The sequence below is a fragment of the Delphinus delphis genome, chromosome 12 (genome assembly GCF_949987515.2).
Source record: "Delphinus delphis chromosome 12, mDelDel1.2, whole genome shotgun sequence".
Taxonomy (NCBI): Eukaryota; Metazoa; Chordata; class Mammalia; order Artiodactyla; family Delphinidae; genus Delphinus; species Delphinus delphis.
The window spans coordinates 25,184,581-25,202,925 of NC_082694.2; positions in this window are offsets into that span (position 1 = coordinate 25,184,581).

Genomic DNA, 18,345 nt, shown 5'->3' on the forward strand with positions numbered 1-18,345 from the left:
AACTAATTATAATATTTTGTCATAAATCCTTGGAGAATTAATATTCTATTCATAAGATGAACACAAAAATATTTAAGCTGAACCGTATGTATATGATGTTTTGCTAGTTTACATTTCCCCCCAAATAACAAAATATTGTGAATATTTTAAAATACTCATTGTGGTAGGGAGTATAATGACCAGAATAATGCTCCTCCTCCCCAAGATTTTCACATCCTAATCCCTTGAAACCTCTGAATATGTTAGGTTACATGGCAAAGAGGAATTGAGGTTGCTGATCAGTTGACCTTGCCATGGGGAGACTGTTCTGGATTACCTAGGTGGGCCCAATGAAATCACTCAGGTCCTTGTAAGGGAAAGAAGGCAGAAAAGAGAAACCAGAGAGGTGGTGGCATAAGGAAGACTAGACTTACTGTTGCTATACTGCCTCCATTGTAACTCTGCCATTAGAGTACAAAAGCAGCCAGAGACAATATGTAAACAAATGGACTTGCCTGTTCCAATAAAATTTATTTACAAAAAAGGGCTGCAATCTCCTGACCCCTGAACCAATCCCCAACTGATGGATGTTTAGTTATTTCCAAGGAAACAGGTAGCCTTTATAATTTTCTAATTAATGTATAGCAAAAGAAAAACAGCATGAAGTAATATTTCTCACTCTGACATACTTTTTTAAGTATTCTCAACCTTTAAATTTAGTTTTAAAATTTAGAGCAAATTAAAAGCACCTATTTACTTGTTCTCAAAAGGAAAATTTTGTATGTAAACTGTTGGATTTTTCTTAGCCAATTATATTTTTAAAGAAAAATGAATCTTTAATACAATAAATTAAATTTCTGAGCCTTAAGCAGAGATAAAAAAAAGTGGCATTGATCCATATAACCACTTCCACTTAAACAGGAATTTTTAAATGCACAATATATACCTGACAAGAGCCATGAAAGACAAAAGATAAGAAATAAAGGGCACAGATTCCAAAGCAAATTTCCCATGGCCCCCATCCCACACAACCTCCCAGGTCAGGTCAGCTCTTAATGTAAGAAGAGGTAGAGAAAAATCTATGATTTTGACTTTTCCAATGCATGAAATCATAGTTGCTTTTGAGGATGTTGGGGGATTTATGAGGCCAAAACAAGAAGAAAAAAAAAGCTCTAAACTTACCATGGAGATTAAGGATAAATGAAAGCTTTTGGGGGGAAATGTTGGCAAATATATAAAAGACAAACAATCCTGTGATTACTCTCCTCATAAAACCCAAAGGAAGTTAACAAGTGCTGATGAGTGGGTTTGACAAATGTGTCTCATCTTCCTTCCAATGTAGTGTTGGCATCTGAGATTCATGGATGCTCATCTCCTAACTGTGTAGTGACCCAAACTGCAGTGAAGATACAGGTGACAGAGAGAATCAGAGCAACAGATATTTTATTGTTTGCATCCATGATTTCCAAAAGAATTCAACAGGCTTGCTGCATTTTATGAAAGCACATATTTCATTGTAGCACTGTAAATTCATCACCTTGCATTTTCATTTAATGTTTCCTGGCTCTTGGTGATGATTAAATCAGAGTGCGTCATGTGCTTTCCACTAGTGACTTCCTATTTTGTGTTTAGACTCTCTAATTTTGTCTTTTCCCTCTTCTTTCCTTTCCAAATAGTCTCTAAAATTTTGGTAACTGAAGTTGGAGTGGTGGGGGGAGCTATGAAGCCCTCTGGACCTTTTGGAGATCTTAGATATGAAAAGTAGGACATAGGGCAAAATGTACCAGACAAATGGTAGATGTGTTTTCAGTGTATTTTAGTTAGCCTTAATAAATATGAGAGGTTAAAGGGAAAAGAAAATTTTGACCTCTGTGTAAATATGGGTCACTCAACGATATCCTGCTCCTTCACCAAATACATAGAAATTCTGGTTAAAAAAAAATATTTTTTAAAACAATAAATAGAAACAAGAGAAGAAACCCACAATGCTGAGAAGAATCTGAACAGGCAGGCCCATGGTGTGAGAGCAAGACCTGGAATCTCCAGCCAGGGATGAAGCTGGGTCTACAGCACATGGTTTTGGCTGAATACCTCACTAGGATCCTGCCTGAAGCTAAGGTCTGGAAACACTCTGCTTGCAAAATAAGACTTGTGAATTTCCCCTGCTAGTCCTTGTTTCTTGACAGAAACCAGCTTCTTGCTCCAGCTGCTGGTGGAAGCTGACTCACTTTTTGAAAATTAGAATCCATAGATGAATTCATCCTGACCATCCTGCAAGAAAACCCCAAGCTAAGGCACTCACAGACAGGTTCAGAGTTGGGAACTATATAGAAGGTTTATAGAGTTTCACTTTCTCCACATTCTTGCCAACATTTGTAATTATATGTATTTTTATTCTAGCCATCCTAGTGGGTATGAAGTGGTATCTCACTGGGGTTTAAATCTGCATTTCTCTAATGACTAATGGTGGCAATATCTTTTCCATGTGCTTACTGGCCATTTGGATATATTCTTTGGGGAACTATTTATTTAAATCCTATATCCATTTTAAATTACACTATTTGTCTTTAGTTTTATTAAGCTTTAAGCATTTTTATATAGTCTAGATACAACTCCCTTATCAGACATATAACTTACAAATATTTTATCCCATTCTGTAGGTTGTCTTCCACTTTTTTGATGGTGTCCTTATTGATTGATTGATTTTCATTGACGTATAGTTGATTTACAATACTACATAAGTTTCAGGTGTACAACATTATGATTCACAACTTTTAAAGATTATACTCCATTTATAGTTATTATAAAATATCGGTTATACTCCCTGTGCTATATGATATATCATTGTAGTGTATTTGTTTTATATAGAGTGGTTTGTACCTCTTATCCCCTACCCTTATCTTGCCCCTTCCCCCTTGACTCTCCCCACTGGTAACCAATACTTTGTTTTCTACATTTGTGAGTCTGTTTCTTTTTTGTTATATTCGCTAATATGTTTTATTCTTTATATCATGCATATAAGTAATTACATACAGTATTTGTCTTCCTTTATCTGACTTATTTCACTAAGCATAATACCTTCCAACTCCATTCATGTGGTTTCAAATAGCAAAATTTCATTCCTTTTTATGGCTGAGTAGTATTCCATTGTGATATCTACCTATCTACCTATCTATCTATCTATTTATCTATCTATCTATCATCTATCTATCTCACATCTTCTTTACCTGTTCATCTGTTGATGAACACTTAGGTTGCTTCCATATCTTGCTTACTGTAAATGATAATGCTATGAACATTGTGGTGTATGTGTCTTTTTGATTAGTATTTTCATTTTCTTTGAATATATACCCAGGAGTGGAATTGCTGGATCATTTGATAGTTCTATTTTTAGCTTTTTGAGGAAACTCTATATTGTTTTCCACAGTGCTTGCATCAATTTACATTACTACCAACAGTGTACAAGGGTTCTCTTTTCTCCACATCCATAACAACATTTGTTATTTATGATCTTTTTGATAATATTCATTCTGACAAGTATGAAGAGATATCTCACTGTGGTTTTATTTTGCATTTATCTGATGATTAGTGATAGTGAGCATCCTTTCATGTACCCATAGGTCACTTGTATGTCTTGTTTGGAAAAATGTCAATTCAGGTCCTCTGCCCATTTTTAAATTTGATTGGTTTCTGATATTGAGTTGTGTGTGTTGTTTATATATTTTGGATATTAACCTCTTATCATACATAATAGTTGCAAGTATTTTCTCCCATTCAGTAGGTAGGTTGCATTTTCATTTTGTCAATGGTTTCCTTTGCTGTGTAAAAACTTTTAAGTTTAATTAGGACCCATTTGTTTATTTTTGTTTTTATTTCATTGCCTGAAGCCAGAGATGCAAAAATATATTGCTACAATTTATATCAAAGACTGTTCTGCCTATGTTTTCTTTTAGGATTTTTATAGTTTCTGGTCTTACATTTAAGTTTTTAATCCCTTTTGAGTTTATTTTTATATATGGTATAAGAAAATGCTCTAATTTCATTCTTTTACATGTAGTTGATCAGTTTTCCCAGTACCACGTATTGAAGAGACTCTTTTCTCTGCGTTGTATATTGTTGCCTCCTTAGTCGTGGATTAGTTGGACAAAATGCATGGGTTTATTACTGGTCTCTCTATTCTGTTCCATTGACCTATGTGTCTGTTTTGGTGTCAGTACCATACTGTTATGATTATAGTAGCTTGGTAGTATAGTCTGAAGAAAGGGAGCATGATTCCTCCAGCTCTGTTCTTCTTTGTCAAGATTGTTTTGGCTATTCAGGTTTTGTTGTGTGTTCCTATACAAATTTTTTCAATTATTTGGTCTAGTTCTGAGAAAAATGCCATTGGTATTTTGATAGAGATTGCACTGAATCTGTATATTGCCTTGGGTATTATGGTCATTCTAACAGTATTAATTCTTCCAATCCATTAACACAGCATAACTTTCCATCTGTTTGTGTCATCTTCAATTTCTTTCATCAGTGTCTTATAGTTTTTGGAGTACAGGTAATTTGTCTCTTTAGGTACATTTATTCCTAGGTATTTTATTCTTTTTGATACAATGGTAAATGGGATTATTTCCTTATTTTCTATTTCTGATAGTTTGTTGTTAGTGTATAGAAATGGAACACATTTCTGTATATCAGTTGTGTACCCTGTAACTATAGTGAATTCATTGATGAGCTCTAGTAGTTTTTCAGTAGGGTATTTAGAATTTTCTATGTATAGTATCATGTTGTCTTCAAACAGTGACAGTTTTATTCTTCATTTCTTACTTGGTCTCGTGAATAAAAGTAGCTACCTCCAGAACAAATGAGAAGAATTCCAAGTATCACTCAGAGAACCTGGACTTGGAGCTGACATCTGTGAAGGGGTACTATTCTTTGTAGTAGAGGTGGTGTATTTTCTGTAAACAAAAAAGAGTGGGGACATTTTTGATGACAAGAGGGATAGGCTGGGGTAGATTTTTGAGTGCCCCAGTACCTGGTTCTCTCTGGTAGGATTATGCATCTCTGCCCTGTGGAGCTGGAGGATGGGCATGTAACTTGCTTTGATTTAGAATTTAAGCACAAGTTACGTGTTGTACTTTTTAATCAGCTTGAGTAAGTACTTCGTCATGCTTCCTCTTCATTCTGCCATAACTCCACATAGCAACTGCTCTAATAACCAGGGCCAGAATATGGATAACAGTGATTCAGACTAGAGTGTCCAGTTGATTCTCAATGAATGCATTGTTTTAGTGAGAAAAAACATAGATATTTAAAGCTACTGACTTTAAAGTTGCTTATTATCACTGCATAATTTGACTACCTTGTTTGATCAGGCACAGACATCTCTAAAAGATAAGTCACCACCAGTGTAAAAGTTGTTAATTTTTATGGAGCTTGATTAGGTTCCACATCATGCAGGCACACACAGTAAATGTGCATGCATGTACACACATTTAGAATGTAAATTTTTCTTAGTTACATAATTCTTGCCTCACCACAAGATATGTTCCATGTTAAAATGATTCATTTGGGAGTCTGTAGACACCCTTCATCTGGAGGCCTGTAAAAATATGATTAACCTCATCTGAATAGAATGGGATGATTGTACTTCAACACTGCCTGAAATTCTGGGGTAAGGTTTAGAAAAAAAAAATGTGTTAGAGTCTCTTTACACCTTTCTACTGTGAAACTGTGACAGATTGGAGATACACACACAGAGACACAAAAAGGAGGGTTTGGCAAAGGAACATCTTGAAAATTTAAATGAGCAGGTCTAACATTAAGAATATTACTACCTTCTACTTGGGAACACTACAACCAAACAACATTGGTTATTTATACAAAGATAAGAAAAATAGTTTTCTCAACATTAATCAGCCTATTTACTATACACTTCTAAGATTATCCAGATGACAGCTATGGTTATCTCACCGTATTCTAATAGCTGTCATGGATTGGCCCATGATAGTGTGAAATATAAGCCATCTGCTCCAAGCTGGAAAACTGATTATTCAGGAAAGTTGGTAATTTCACATCACTTACAGGCTCACATGGTGCTTAGCTGCATAGGAACATGGATAAATGGGGTATTCTTGAGGGAGCAAGTACCATCCAGAAGGGTTTGAAAGGAGCATGAAATTGATCCAAACTTCATACTTCTGGAGCATAAGTGTGTACCATTTTTCTCCCTGTGGGTCCATTGGTGGAAGCATGCAGAATGAAATGTCCTCTGAGAAAATGTTCTCACAAAAAATTAAGACACTCTTAGTTAAATGAGTGTGTACCACAGAAACAATAATTAAATTTTATCATCCTATTTAGTCAGAAATCTAAGTTAGAATTCACAGAATTCCTGTAAGTTCTTGGTCAAGTAATTTACTCTTTCTGGTCCTCAGTTTCCTCTTAAACTTAACTAGATTATGCTATGTTTCCTTCCAGACTCATTGTGTTTTTGTATAATTCCAATGGCATAATATTAAAATATTTCCAAAAGATGAGACATAAAATGTCAAGTGCAGTTATTATTATGAATCCTGATCAACTGCTCAAACACTTTCTCTTAGAATTTTTCTTCAGAATTTTCTAGACTGAATTCATTCCTGGCATAAACATTACAGTGAATGAAATATTTAATACTTTTGTCTTATGAGATAAAAATCACAGAGATTGCTAGTTCCCTACACAATATCAATTTTTTTCCTACTTCCCTACTAAGTCCCAGTTTTGGTGTGGTGGAATGTACCAAGCTAAAACTCATATGTCCCAGCTTCTCCTGCACAGAGTAACCTGTGGCATAGTCCTTGTCATTGAGATAGAATAAGAAGATTTATAGAAAAAGCCTTGGTAAAGAGACAAACTTCATTGTTTTTTCTTTTTTCCTTTGCTTTTCACCCTTCCCTTCATCTACCTGGAACATGGGCATATTTTATCTTGTGGCAAAAGACTCAAGATCACTGACTAAGATGGCAGAAAAGAAAGACTGGAGGTACCTGGGTCCTTGGTAACTGTGGAGTGCCTGCACGAGCCCTGGCCTAACTCTGGACTTCTTTTGTAAGAGAAAAATAGTACCAGCCAAATTTGATTCCCAAGTGATACAAGAATTTTTGCTTAGACAATACACACTGTATATTTTTAATAATATACATATTTTATATTTTGCTAAGTTGTCATATGTATTGATTTTTATATAAAACTCACTAAAAAAGCTTACTATTAAAGAAATTACACAATATGTTTTGTTGTACTAGAAAGACACTTTTCATGGTTAAATACTACACATACTGAGCCACACTTGGAACTCATTTTCCAGGAAGCATAAGTAGACAGTCCTGCTTTAAAATCTAACATAAAATACAATGAATGTTCTTTATTCTTTGAAAAAACACTGGTCTGATTTTTGAATTTTGATAAATAATTTATGTTTTTGGCACAGGAATTAGATGGAACTATGGTAAGGTGGAGTTATGAATTCTGATAACAAGATGAGTCTATAATTATATCTATGGAATGCTTCCTATTATCTCCCCTATTATCCTGTGAAATGGAAGTATGGGGTGTTTATGTCTGTGTTAACTTTGGTACAAGGTTATCAAGAGGAATTTGGAGTTCAATTAGGAGACTATACCAGCAGTACACAACTAAAGCTAAAACTACACAGATGGCCTTTCCCAATGTGCCTAAACATTTCTAGCACTTCTCTCAAATATTAACTTGTACTGGTAAAAAGTCACTGGATTTGGTAGAATGCAGTCAGTGTTTGAATTTTGCTGAAAATATTAATACTGTTTATCTAAATTGGATCAACATACATGTTGGATCACAGATATTAATACTGCTTAGCCAAATAATAAGGGCCGAATTGACACTGGTGACTCTCTGGTAATTAAAAGAAGAAAAGCTTCTAGGTGCACTTGGTGAAGTCTCAGAGCTAAAGCAGGTTTAGCACATAGTCATCTCTTTAAGACACAGAAGTGACCAAAATTGACTTGGGTCAAAGGCAAATGTTTTTATATAAGTCCTTTAAAATACATTACTTTATTAAAAAAAAAACCTGGGCTTCCCTGGTGGCGCAGTGGTTGAGAGTCCGCCTGCCGATGCAGGGGACACGGGTTCGTGCCCTGGTCCGGGAAGATCCCACATGCCGCGGAGCAGCTGGGCCCGTGAGCCATGGCCGCTGAGCCTGTGCGTCCGGAGCCTGTGCTCCGCAATGGGAGAGGCCACAACAGTGAGGCCCGCATACCAAAAAAAAAAAAAAAAAAAAAAAAAAAACCTTAAATCAAAAGTAATGAAGTATTTTCTATGTATAGTATCATGTCATCTTCAAACAGTGACAGTTTTATGTGTGCTTTTCCAATTTGGATTTCTTTTAGTTCCTTTTCTTCCCTGATTGCCATGGATTGGACTTCCAAAACCATGTTGAATAAAAGTGGCAAGAGTGGACATCCTTGACTTGTTTGTGATCTTAGAGGAAGTGATTTCAGGTTTTCACCATTGAGAATGATGTTTGCTATGGGTTTGTCGTATATGGCCTTTATTATGTTGAGGTAGGTTCTCTCTATGCTTACTTTCTGGAGTTTTTATCATGAATTGTTGAATTTTGTCAAAAGTTTTTCTGCATCTATTGAGATGGTAATATGGTTTTCATTCTTTAATTTGTTAATATGGTGTATCACAATGACTGATTTGTGTATATTGAAGAACCCTTGCACCCCTGGGATAAATTCCACTTGATCATGTGCATAATCCTGATAATGTGTTGTTGAATTCTGTTTGCTAGTATTTTGTTGAGGATTTTGTTTGTATATGTTCATCAGTGACATTGGTCTGTAGTTTTCTTTTTTTGTAGTATATTTGTCTGGTTTCGGTATCAGGGTGATGGTGGCCTCATAGAATGAGTTTGGGAGTGTTCCTTCCTCTGCAATTTTTTGGAAGAGTTTGAGAAGGATGGGTGTTAGTTCTTCTCTAAATGTTTGGTAGAATTTGCCTGTGAAGCCATCTGTTCCTGGACTTTTGTTTGTTGGAAGATTTTTAATTACAGTTTAAATTTCATAACTTGTGTTTGGTCTGTTTATATTTTCTATTTCTTCCTGATTCAGTCTTAGAAGGTTGTACATTTCTAAGAATTTGTCCATTTCTTCAGGTTGTCAATTTTATTGTCATATAGTTTCTTGTAGTAGTCTCTTATGATCCTTTGTATTTCTGCAGTGTCAGTTGCAATTTCTCCTTTATCATTTCTAATTTTATTTATTTGAATCCTCTCCCTTTTTTCTTGATGAGTCTGTCTAAAGGTTTCTCAATTTTGTTTATCTTCTCAAAGAATCAGCTTTTCGTTTCATTGATTTTTGCTCTTGTTTTCTTCATTTCTATTTCATTCTTTTCTGCTTTGATATTTATGATTTCTTTCCTTCTACTAACTTTGGGTTTTGTTTGTCCTTCTTTCCCTAGTTGCTTTGAGATTTTTCTTGATTCTTGAGGTAGGATTAAATTGCTGTAACCTTCCCTCTTAGAACTGCATTTGCTGCATCCCATATGTTTTGGGTCATCATGTTTTCATTGTCATTTGTTTCTTTGTATTTTTTGATTTTCTCTGATTTATTCAGTGATCTCTTGGTTATTTAGTAGTGTTTTGTTTAGCCTCCATGTGTTTGTGATTTTGCAGGTATTTCTTCCTGTAATTGATTTCTAATCTCATAGTGTTGTGTCTGGAAACAATGCTTGATAGGAGACACGGATGGACCTAGAGTCTGTCATACAGAGTGAAGTAAACCAGAGAGAAAAACAAATATCATATATTAATGTATTTATGTGGAATCTAGAAAAACGGTACAGATAAATGTATTTGGAGGTCAGGAATATTGATGCAAACATAGAGAATGGATGTGTGAACATGGGGTGGGGGAAGGGAGGGTGGGATGAATTTGGAGATTGAGATTGACATATATACACTACCATGTGTAAAATGGATAGCTAGCAGCAACCTGCAGTATCGAACAGGGAGCTCAGCTCCATGCTCTCTGGTGACCTAGATGGATGGGATGGGGGGATGGAAGGAAGACCCAAGAGGGAGGGGATATATGTATACATATAACTGATTCACTTCATGTACAGCAGAAACTAACACATCATTGTAAAGCAACTATACCCCAATTAAAAACAAAAGTAATGAAGTAAGATAAATGCATCAAAATTCAAATATTTTCCAGGAGTACAGAGAAAAAGTAAAAACTGCCCATCTCCAGTGATTTCATGTCACTTCTTTGGAGTAACCAAATACTAATATTTAGTGGGTATACATCAATCCTTCCAAAGTATCTAAACCTATATGCTTATATAAACATACACATACACACATATATATACACACACACACATTTACCACTCATATTTTCTGTAGAATATTTTGTTTGTTTTTGCCAATAAAAACAGGTTTATAATATACCTACTGTTTTGGAACTCAAATTGTTTTCACTTAACATTATATTACAGACATTTCTCCATGTCAATATATAACAGGGTTAACTCAGTCTTTTTAAAAAACAGTAATAGAGGATTGATTGATAGTATCATAATCTATTTAGCAATCCACATTTCCAGAAAAAAAAAAAAACATTTAGGTTATATCCAATACTTTGCTATTATGTTCAATGTTTGAATTTTTCTGCTTCCAGCAATAACAGGCAAGATTTTTTCAGGCTAACTTTTTACTTAGAAACACTAGGAAACTTGGAGCTCTACCAATTGATTGATCAATTAATTGGTAGATATAGATCAAAAGACTATATATATATATATATATATATATATATATATAAATCTAGAGGTAGATATAGATAGATAGAAAGATGTTTGAAGGTATCACAAAGATACCAAGGCACTGAGAACTTCCAGCCAAGTTCAGGAAGTAAGGCAAGATCAGAGTGATTAGCCTGACACTTGGTATTTTCTTTTTCTATAATTGAGTAATTAAGAGACTGAGAAGCTGTGCAGAAAACAGTAGCTGAGTTAAGTTAAACAGAGCTTTTGAAATTTCTTAGGACAGGTGGAACCAAAACACTGAGTCCCATTCTTCCAAAGAATAGAGAATTTGACATGTATCAGATGATTTTTGTTAGGGGTTTCTGAAGAACTACACTTTAGGAATAATAGTAAAAAAGAGCATTTCACACACACACACACACACACACACACACACACACACACACACACACACACACAATTAGTTCCAGAAGGAAAGCTGAGAGAGAATGTTGTAAAAGTAATACTTTAAAATACAATAACAAGGAATTTTCCAAAACAGATCAAGGATCTGATGCCACAGACTCAGGAAGCACTACAAACCCCAAGCAGAATAAACACAAAGAAAATCATTATAAGCACGTCATAATAAAATTGCTGAAAAACAAACAGAAAAAAAAATAAAAATCATAAAATGGGCCAGAGGGAAAAAAGAAATATTTTCAAGGGAGTAATAATAATACTGGGGCAACTTACTTCTCAACACAACTAATAAAAGCTGGAAATAATAGAGTGATATCTTCACAGTTCTGGAAGAAAAAAAACCTACTAAAGTAGATTTCTAATACAGGGAAAATATTCTTTAACAATAAAAAATATTTCATTCAAACAAAAACTTGAATCATTAATCATTAGCAGTTGTTTACTAAAGGAAACACTAAAAACAAGAGGTTGTTTTTAGGCAAAAGGAAAACCTCAAATGATGTATACAAAGGAAGAGGGAATATTTTGGCAATATTTAAATGAATTTTGACTTCATACATCTTTATTAATAATGTTTTGTGTGGTTTAAAATATTGAGAAAATTAAAATACAAGACAACAGTAACACAAAAGACAAGAAGTTGGTAAGTGGAATTGAGAGGTCCTAAGTTTTTACACAGTGTGGGAAGAAATAAAGTGGTATACTATATAATAGACTGCAATAAGTCAAGAGTGGATACTGTAGTCTACTGTGACACTTCTGAAAATTAGCAAATAAATGTATATTTAGCAATCAGAGAGGAGAAATTGGAGTAAAAATCATTTCTTTACTCAAGTATGCAAGAAAAGTAAAAGATAAGAACATAGAACAGTGGAGAAAATTGAAAATAAATTAGAAACTTAGCAGCATTAGACTCAAAGTATATCAGAAATTACATTAAATAAAAATTAAATAATCCTGAAAAGATTAACATTCTCCAGCAGAAGATATACATATATAGGTAGGTAAATAGATAGATGATAGATAGGTAGGTAAATAGATAGATGATAGATAGATAGATTAGATAGATAGATAGATGTATATACACATGAATTAGTTTTCCCTTAATGAAAAACAAATTATTACAAACTTTGTGCCTTAAAATAACAGCCATTTATTAGCCCACACTCCTGCATGCCAGAAGTTTATGCAGGTTAGACAGAATTCTTTGTTCAGGGTCTCATAAGGCTGAAAGGTGTCGACCCCAAGCTCTCCACCAACCTGCATTCTCACCTGACAGATCTGGGAAATACTTGTTTCCAAGCTAATCAATATTGTTGGTAGGAACCGGTGTCCTGCCACTGCAGAACTGAAGTCCCCATTTCTTACTAAATGTCTCCTGTGGGCTGCTCTCAGCTCCTAGAGATTATGCTCAAATCCTCTTAGGATGGTCCCTTTTGTCTTTAGAGCCACTGATCCTTCTCATGCTTTCCCTTGATCCTTCTAATGCTTTGTGAGTAAACTCCTTACTTTTAAAGGGGTCTTGTGATAGATTAGACCCATCGTACTCTTAGTTAACCCAAAGTCAACTGATAAGTAACTCTACTTAACGTCTGCAAAATCCATTTTACCATATAGCATAACATAATTAGGAGAGTGATATCTCATTATACATAAACTTTCATTCTCACTCAAAAGGAGGAGATTGTACAAAGGCAAGGGCCAGGTCATCTTAGAATTCTGTCTACCATGTTGCCAACAAGAGAGAAACTTGGAATACAGTGCATAAATAAATAAAGATTGAAAGTAAAAGAAAGGGAAAAATATACCATACAAACACCAAACAAGAAAAAACTTGTGTATGTATACAAATATCAAACAAAACATGCTTAATTAAGGGGTTAAATAAAAATGAGACAAGAAGAATAAAAGTCAACTCACCAACAAATCATAACAATCCCAAATTTATAGGCACTAAAAATTTAGCTATAAAGTAAAAATAGAACTAAAAAGAGAAATCAAGAAATCCACAAACATGTTGGGATATTTTAACACACCTCTCTCAATAAACAATAGAAAAAAATAGGGAAAAATTCAGTAAATGTATAGAAAATTTGAGCAACATCACTAATAAAATTGATCTAATTTATTTATCTAGAATAGAACTCATAAACTATACACATTCTTTTCAAGTGCATATGAAACACTGACAAAAATTGACCATATTCTGGATCTTAAAACAAGTTTCAACAAATTTCAAAGGATTAAAATAACAAAAAGCAGTTTATTAACACAATGGAATTAAGCTAGAAATTGATGATGATGATGGTGATGATGATGATATTGAATATAAGACTTCCATATATAAAACTACAATGCATTATTGGGAGAAATTAAAAGACACCTAAATAAATAGAAGGGTTTATCAAAAAATATTATGGATTAGAAGACTTAAAATTGTAAAGATATCTATTTCTCCAAACTGATTTGTAGATACATTGTGATCCTAATGAAATAAAAAATCATTTCATTATTTTGTGGAAAATGAAAAGATAATTTAAAATCTACATGGAGATACAAAGGACCTCCTATTGCCAATAAAATCTTGGAAGAAAAACAAGGTTGGGAGACTTAAATCACCAGATATCAATACATATCATAAAAATATTTATTAAGATAAACTCACCTCATTGGCTCTGGATTTTTCTACTCTAAATGCTTGATATTTGATCACTTAATGCTTGCGTACTTGAATTAATATGGAAGAAATATTTTACGTCTTTCTAGTCAACTATACACTACTTTATCTGACATTTATTAGTTTAACACACACACACACACACACACACACACACTATCAATCTATCTGTTCAATTACATATATATGTACACACACAGAGAATGTCAGGCACTATGAAGTGAAGTGGTGAGGACAAATAAATAGACCAAAATTGCAGAATAGTGAGTTGTGAAGTAGACTATTTGTATATAATCATGAAATTTGTAAAAAAGTGACACTGTAGACAGTGAAAATAGGACAATCTTTTTATTAAATTGTGCTGCATTTACTGAATATTTGGATACTGGATAGAAAAGAAAAAGAAAAAGCTTTATGCCTCTCTCAGACCATAAATATACAACTCCATTTTAGACTAATTTAGATGAAATTTCAAAAGTAAAACAATAAGCTTTCATAAGACAACAGGAAAATAAATTTTAAAATTTTGGATAAGCAAAGATGTGCTAACATAAGGAAAAGATCGACCAACTGGAATACATTAAAAATTAAGAACACATTAAGAAAGACAAAACATCAAGTAGAAGATACTTGCAATAAATATAGTTGACAAAAGTCTCAAAGTTTATACTGTTTATAAAGAATTTTTTAAAATCAGGAAGAAAAAGAATACAATAGGAAAAACATGTGCAGAGAGACTTGTTTTCAGTTATGTATCAAGAGAAGAGATTCAAACACTATTAAAATAGAAAGGGTGTTCAACCTTATTAGTCATTATGGAAATGCCATATAAAAATGATCGTGAGATATCACTATAACTTTAAATTTACAATTAATAAAAGAATAATGTCATAATACTAGAGCTCTCATAACTGCTGATCGAAATGTTTAATGGTAAAAGCACTGTGGAAAACTGGCAGTATCCACTTAAGTAGATCATATGCATAACCTACAACCATGCAATTCTGCTTGTATAAGCTTTGAAAGCATATTTTTGAAGCATTATCATTTATTTATTTATTTATTTAGCAGGGGGATTTTCTTTATTTGAGGAACGACTGTTAGTTTTTTTTTTTTTTTAACATCTTTATTGGGGTATAATTGCTTTACAATGGTGTGTTAGTTTCTGCTTTATAACAAAGTGAATCAGTTATACATATACATATGTTCCCATATCTCTTCCCTCTTGTGCCTCCCTCCCTCCCACCCTCCCTATCCCACCCCTCCAGGCTGTCACAAAGCACCAAGCCAATATCCTTGTGCCATGCAGCTGCTTCCCTCTAGCTATCTACCTTACTACGTTTGTTAGTGTGTATATGTCCATGACTCTCTCTCGCCCTGTCAAGGCTCACCCTTCCCCCTCCCCATAACCTCAAGTCCGTTCTCTAGGAGGTCTGCGTCTTTATTCCTGCCTTACCCCTAGGTTCTTCATGACATTTTTTTTTTCTTAAATTCCATATATATGTGTTAGCATACTGTATTTGTCTTTTTCGTTCTGACTTACTTCACTGTGTATGACAGACTCTAGGTCTATCCACCTCATTACAAATAGCTCAATTTCGTTTCTTTTTATGGCTGAGTAATATTCCATTGTATATATGTGCCACATCTTCTTTATCCATTCATCCGATGATGGGCACTTAGGTTGTTTCCATCTCCGGGCTATTGTAAATAGAGCTGCGATGAACATTTTGGTACATGACTCTTTTTGAATTTCGGTTTTCTCAGGGTATATGCCCAGTAGTGGGATTGCTGGGTCATATGGTAGTTCTATTTGTAGTTTTTTAAGGAACCTCCATACTGTTCTCCATAGTGGCTGAACCAATTCACATTCCCACCAGCAGTGCAAGAGGGTTCCCTTTTCTCCACACCCTCTCCAGCATTTATTGTTTCTAGATTTATTGATGATGGCCATTCTGACTGGTGTGAGATGATATCTCATTGTAGTTTTGATTTGCATTTCTCTAATGATTAATGATGTTGAGCATTCTTTCATGTGTTTGTTGGCAGTCTGTATATCTTCTTTGGAGAAATGTCTATTTAGGTCTTCTGCCCATTTTTGGATTGGGTTGTTTGTTTTTTTGTTATTGAGCTGCATGAGCTGCGTGTAAATTTTGGAGATTAATCCTTTGTCAGTTACTTCATTTGCAAATATTTTCTCCCATTCTGAGGGTTGTCTTTTGGTCTTGTTTATGGTTTCCTTTGCTGTGCAAAAGCTTTGAAGTTTCATTAGGTCCCATTTGTTTATTTTTGTTTTTATTTCCATTACTCTAGGAGGTGGGTCAGAAAGGATCTTGCTTTGATTTATGTCATAGAGTGTTCTGCCTATGTTTTCCTCTAAGAGTTTGATAATTTCTGCCCTTACACTTAGGTCTTTAATCCATTTTGAGCTTATTTTTGTGTATGGTGTTAGGGAGTGATCTAATCTCATACTTTTACATGTACCTGTCCAGTTTTCCCAGCACCACTTATTGAAGAGGCTGTCCTTTTTCCACTGTACATTCCTGCCACCTTTATCAAAGATAAGGTGTCCATATGTGCATGGGTTTATCTCTGGGCTTTCTATCCTGTTCCATTGATCTATCTTTCTGTTTTTGTGCCAGTACCATACTGTCTTGATAACTGTAGCTTTGTAGTATAGTCTGAAGTCAGGGAGCCTGATTCCTCCAGTTCCTTTTTTTGTTCTCAAGATTGCTTTGGCTATTCGGGGTCTTTTGTGTTTCCATACAAATTGCGAAATTTTTTGTTCTAGTTCTGTGAAAAATGCCAGTGGTAGTTTGATAGGGATTGCATTGAATCTATAGATTGCTTTGGGTAGTAGAGTCATTTTCACAATGTTGATTCTTCCAATCCAAGAACATGGTATATCTCTCCATCTATTTGTATCATCTTTAATTTCTTTCATCAGTGTCTTATAGTTTTCTGCATACAGGTCTTTTGTCTCCTTAGGTAGGTTTATTCCTAGATATTTTATTCTTTTTGTTGCAATGGTAAATGGGAGTGTTTTCTTGATTTCACTTTCAGATTTTTCATCATTAGTATATAGGAATGCCAGAGATTTCTGTGCATTAATTTTGTATCCTGCCACTTTACCAAATTCATTGATTAGCTCTAGTAGTTTTCTGATAGCATCTTTAGGATTCTCTATGTATAGGATCATGTCATCTGCAAACAGTGACAGCTTTACTTCTTCTTTTCCGATTTGGATTCCTTTTATTTCCTTTTCTTCTCTGATTGCTGTGGCTAAAACTTCCAAACCTATGTTGAATAAGAGTGGTGACAGTGGGCAACCTTGTCTTGTTCCTGATCTTAGTGGAAATGCTTTCAGTTTTTCACCATTGAGGATGATGTTTGCTGTGGGCTTGTCGTATATGGCCTTTATTATGTTGAGGAAAGTTCCCTCTATGCCTACTTTCTGCAGGGTTTTTATCATAAATGGGTGTTGAATTTTGTCAAAAGCTTTCTCTGCATCTATTGAGATGATCATGTGGTTTTTCTTCTTCAATTTGTTAATATGGTTTATCACATTGATAGATTTGTGTATATTGAAGAATCCTTGCATTCCTGGAATAAACCCCACTTGATCATGGTGTATGATCCTTTTAATGTGCTGTTGTATTCTGTTTCCTAGTATTTTTTGAGGATTTTTGCATCTATGTTCATCACTGATATTGGCCTGTAGTTTTCTTTCTTTGTGACATCCTTGTCTGGTTTTGGTACCAAGGTGATGGTGGCCTCATAGAAGGAGTTTGGGAGTGTTCCTCCCTCTGCTATATTTTGGAAGAGTTTGAGAAGGATAGGTGTTAGCTCTTCTCTAAATGTTTGATAGAATTCGCCTGTGAAGCCATCTGGTCCTGGGCTTTTCTTTGTTGGAAGATTTTTAATCACAGTTTCAATTTCAGTGCTTGTGATTGGTCTGTTCATATTTCCTATTTCTTCCTGATTCAGTCTTGGCAGTTTGTGCATTTCTAAGAATTTGTCCATTTCTTCCAGATTGTCCATTTTATTGGCATAGAGTTGCTTGTAGTAATCTCTCATGATCTCTTTTATTTCTGCAGTGTCAGTTGTTACCTCTCCTTTTTCATTTCTAATTCTATTGATTTGAGTCTTCTCCCTTTTTTTCTTGATGAGTCTGGCTAATGGTTTATCTATTTTGTTTATCTTCTCAAAGAACCAGCTTTTAGTTTTATTGATCTTTGCTATTGTTTCCTTCATTTCTTTTTCATTTATTTCTGATCTGATTTTTATGATTTCTTTCCTTCTGCTAGCTTTGGGGTTTTTTTGTTCTTCTTTCTCTAATTGCTTGAGGTGCAAGGTTAGGTTGTTTATTCGAGATGTTTCCTGCTTCTTAAGGTGTGCTTGTATTGCTATAAACTTCCCCCTTAGAACTGCTTTTGCTGCAT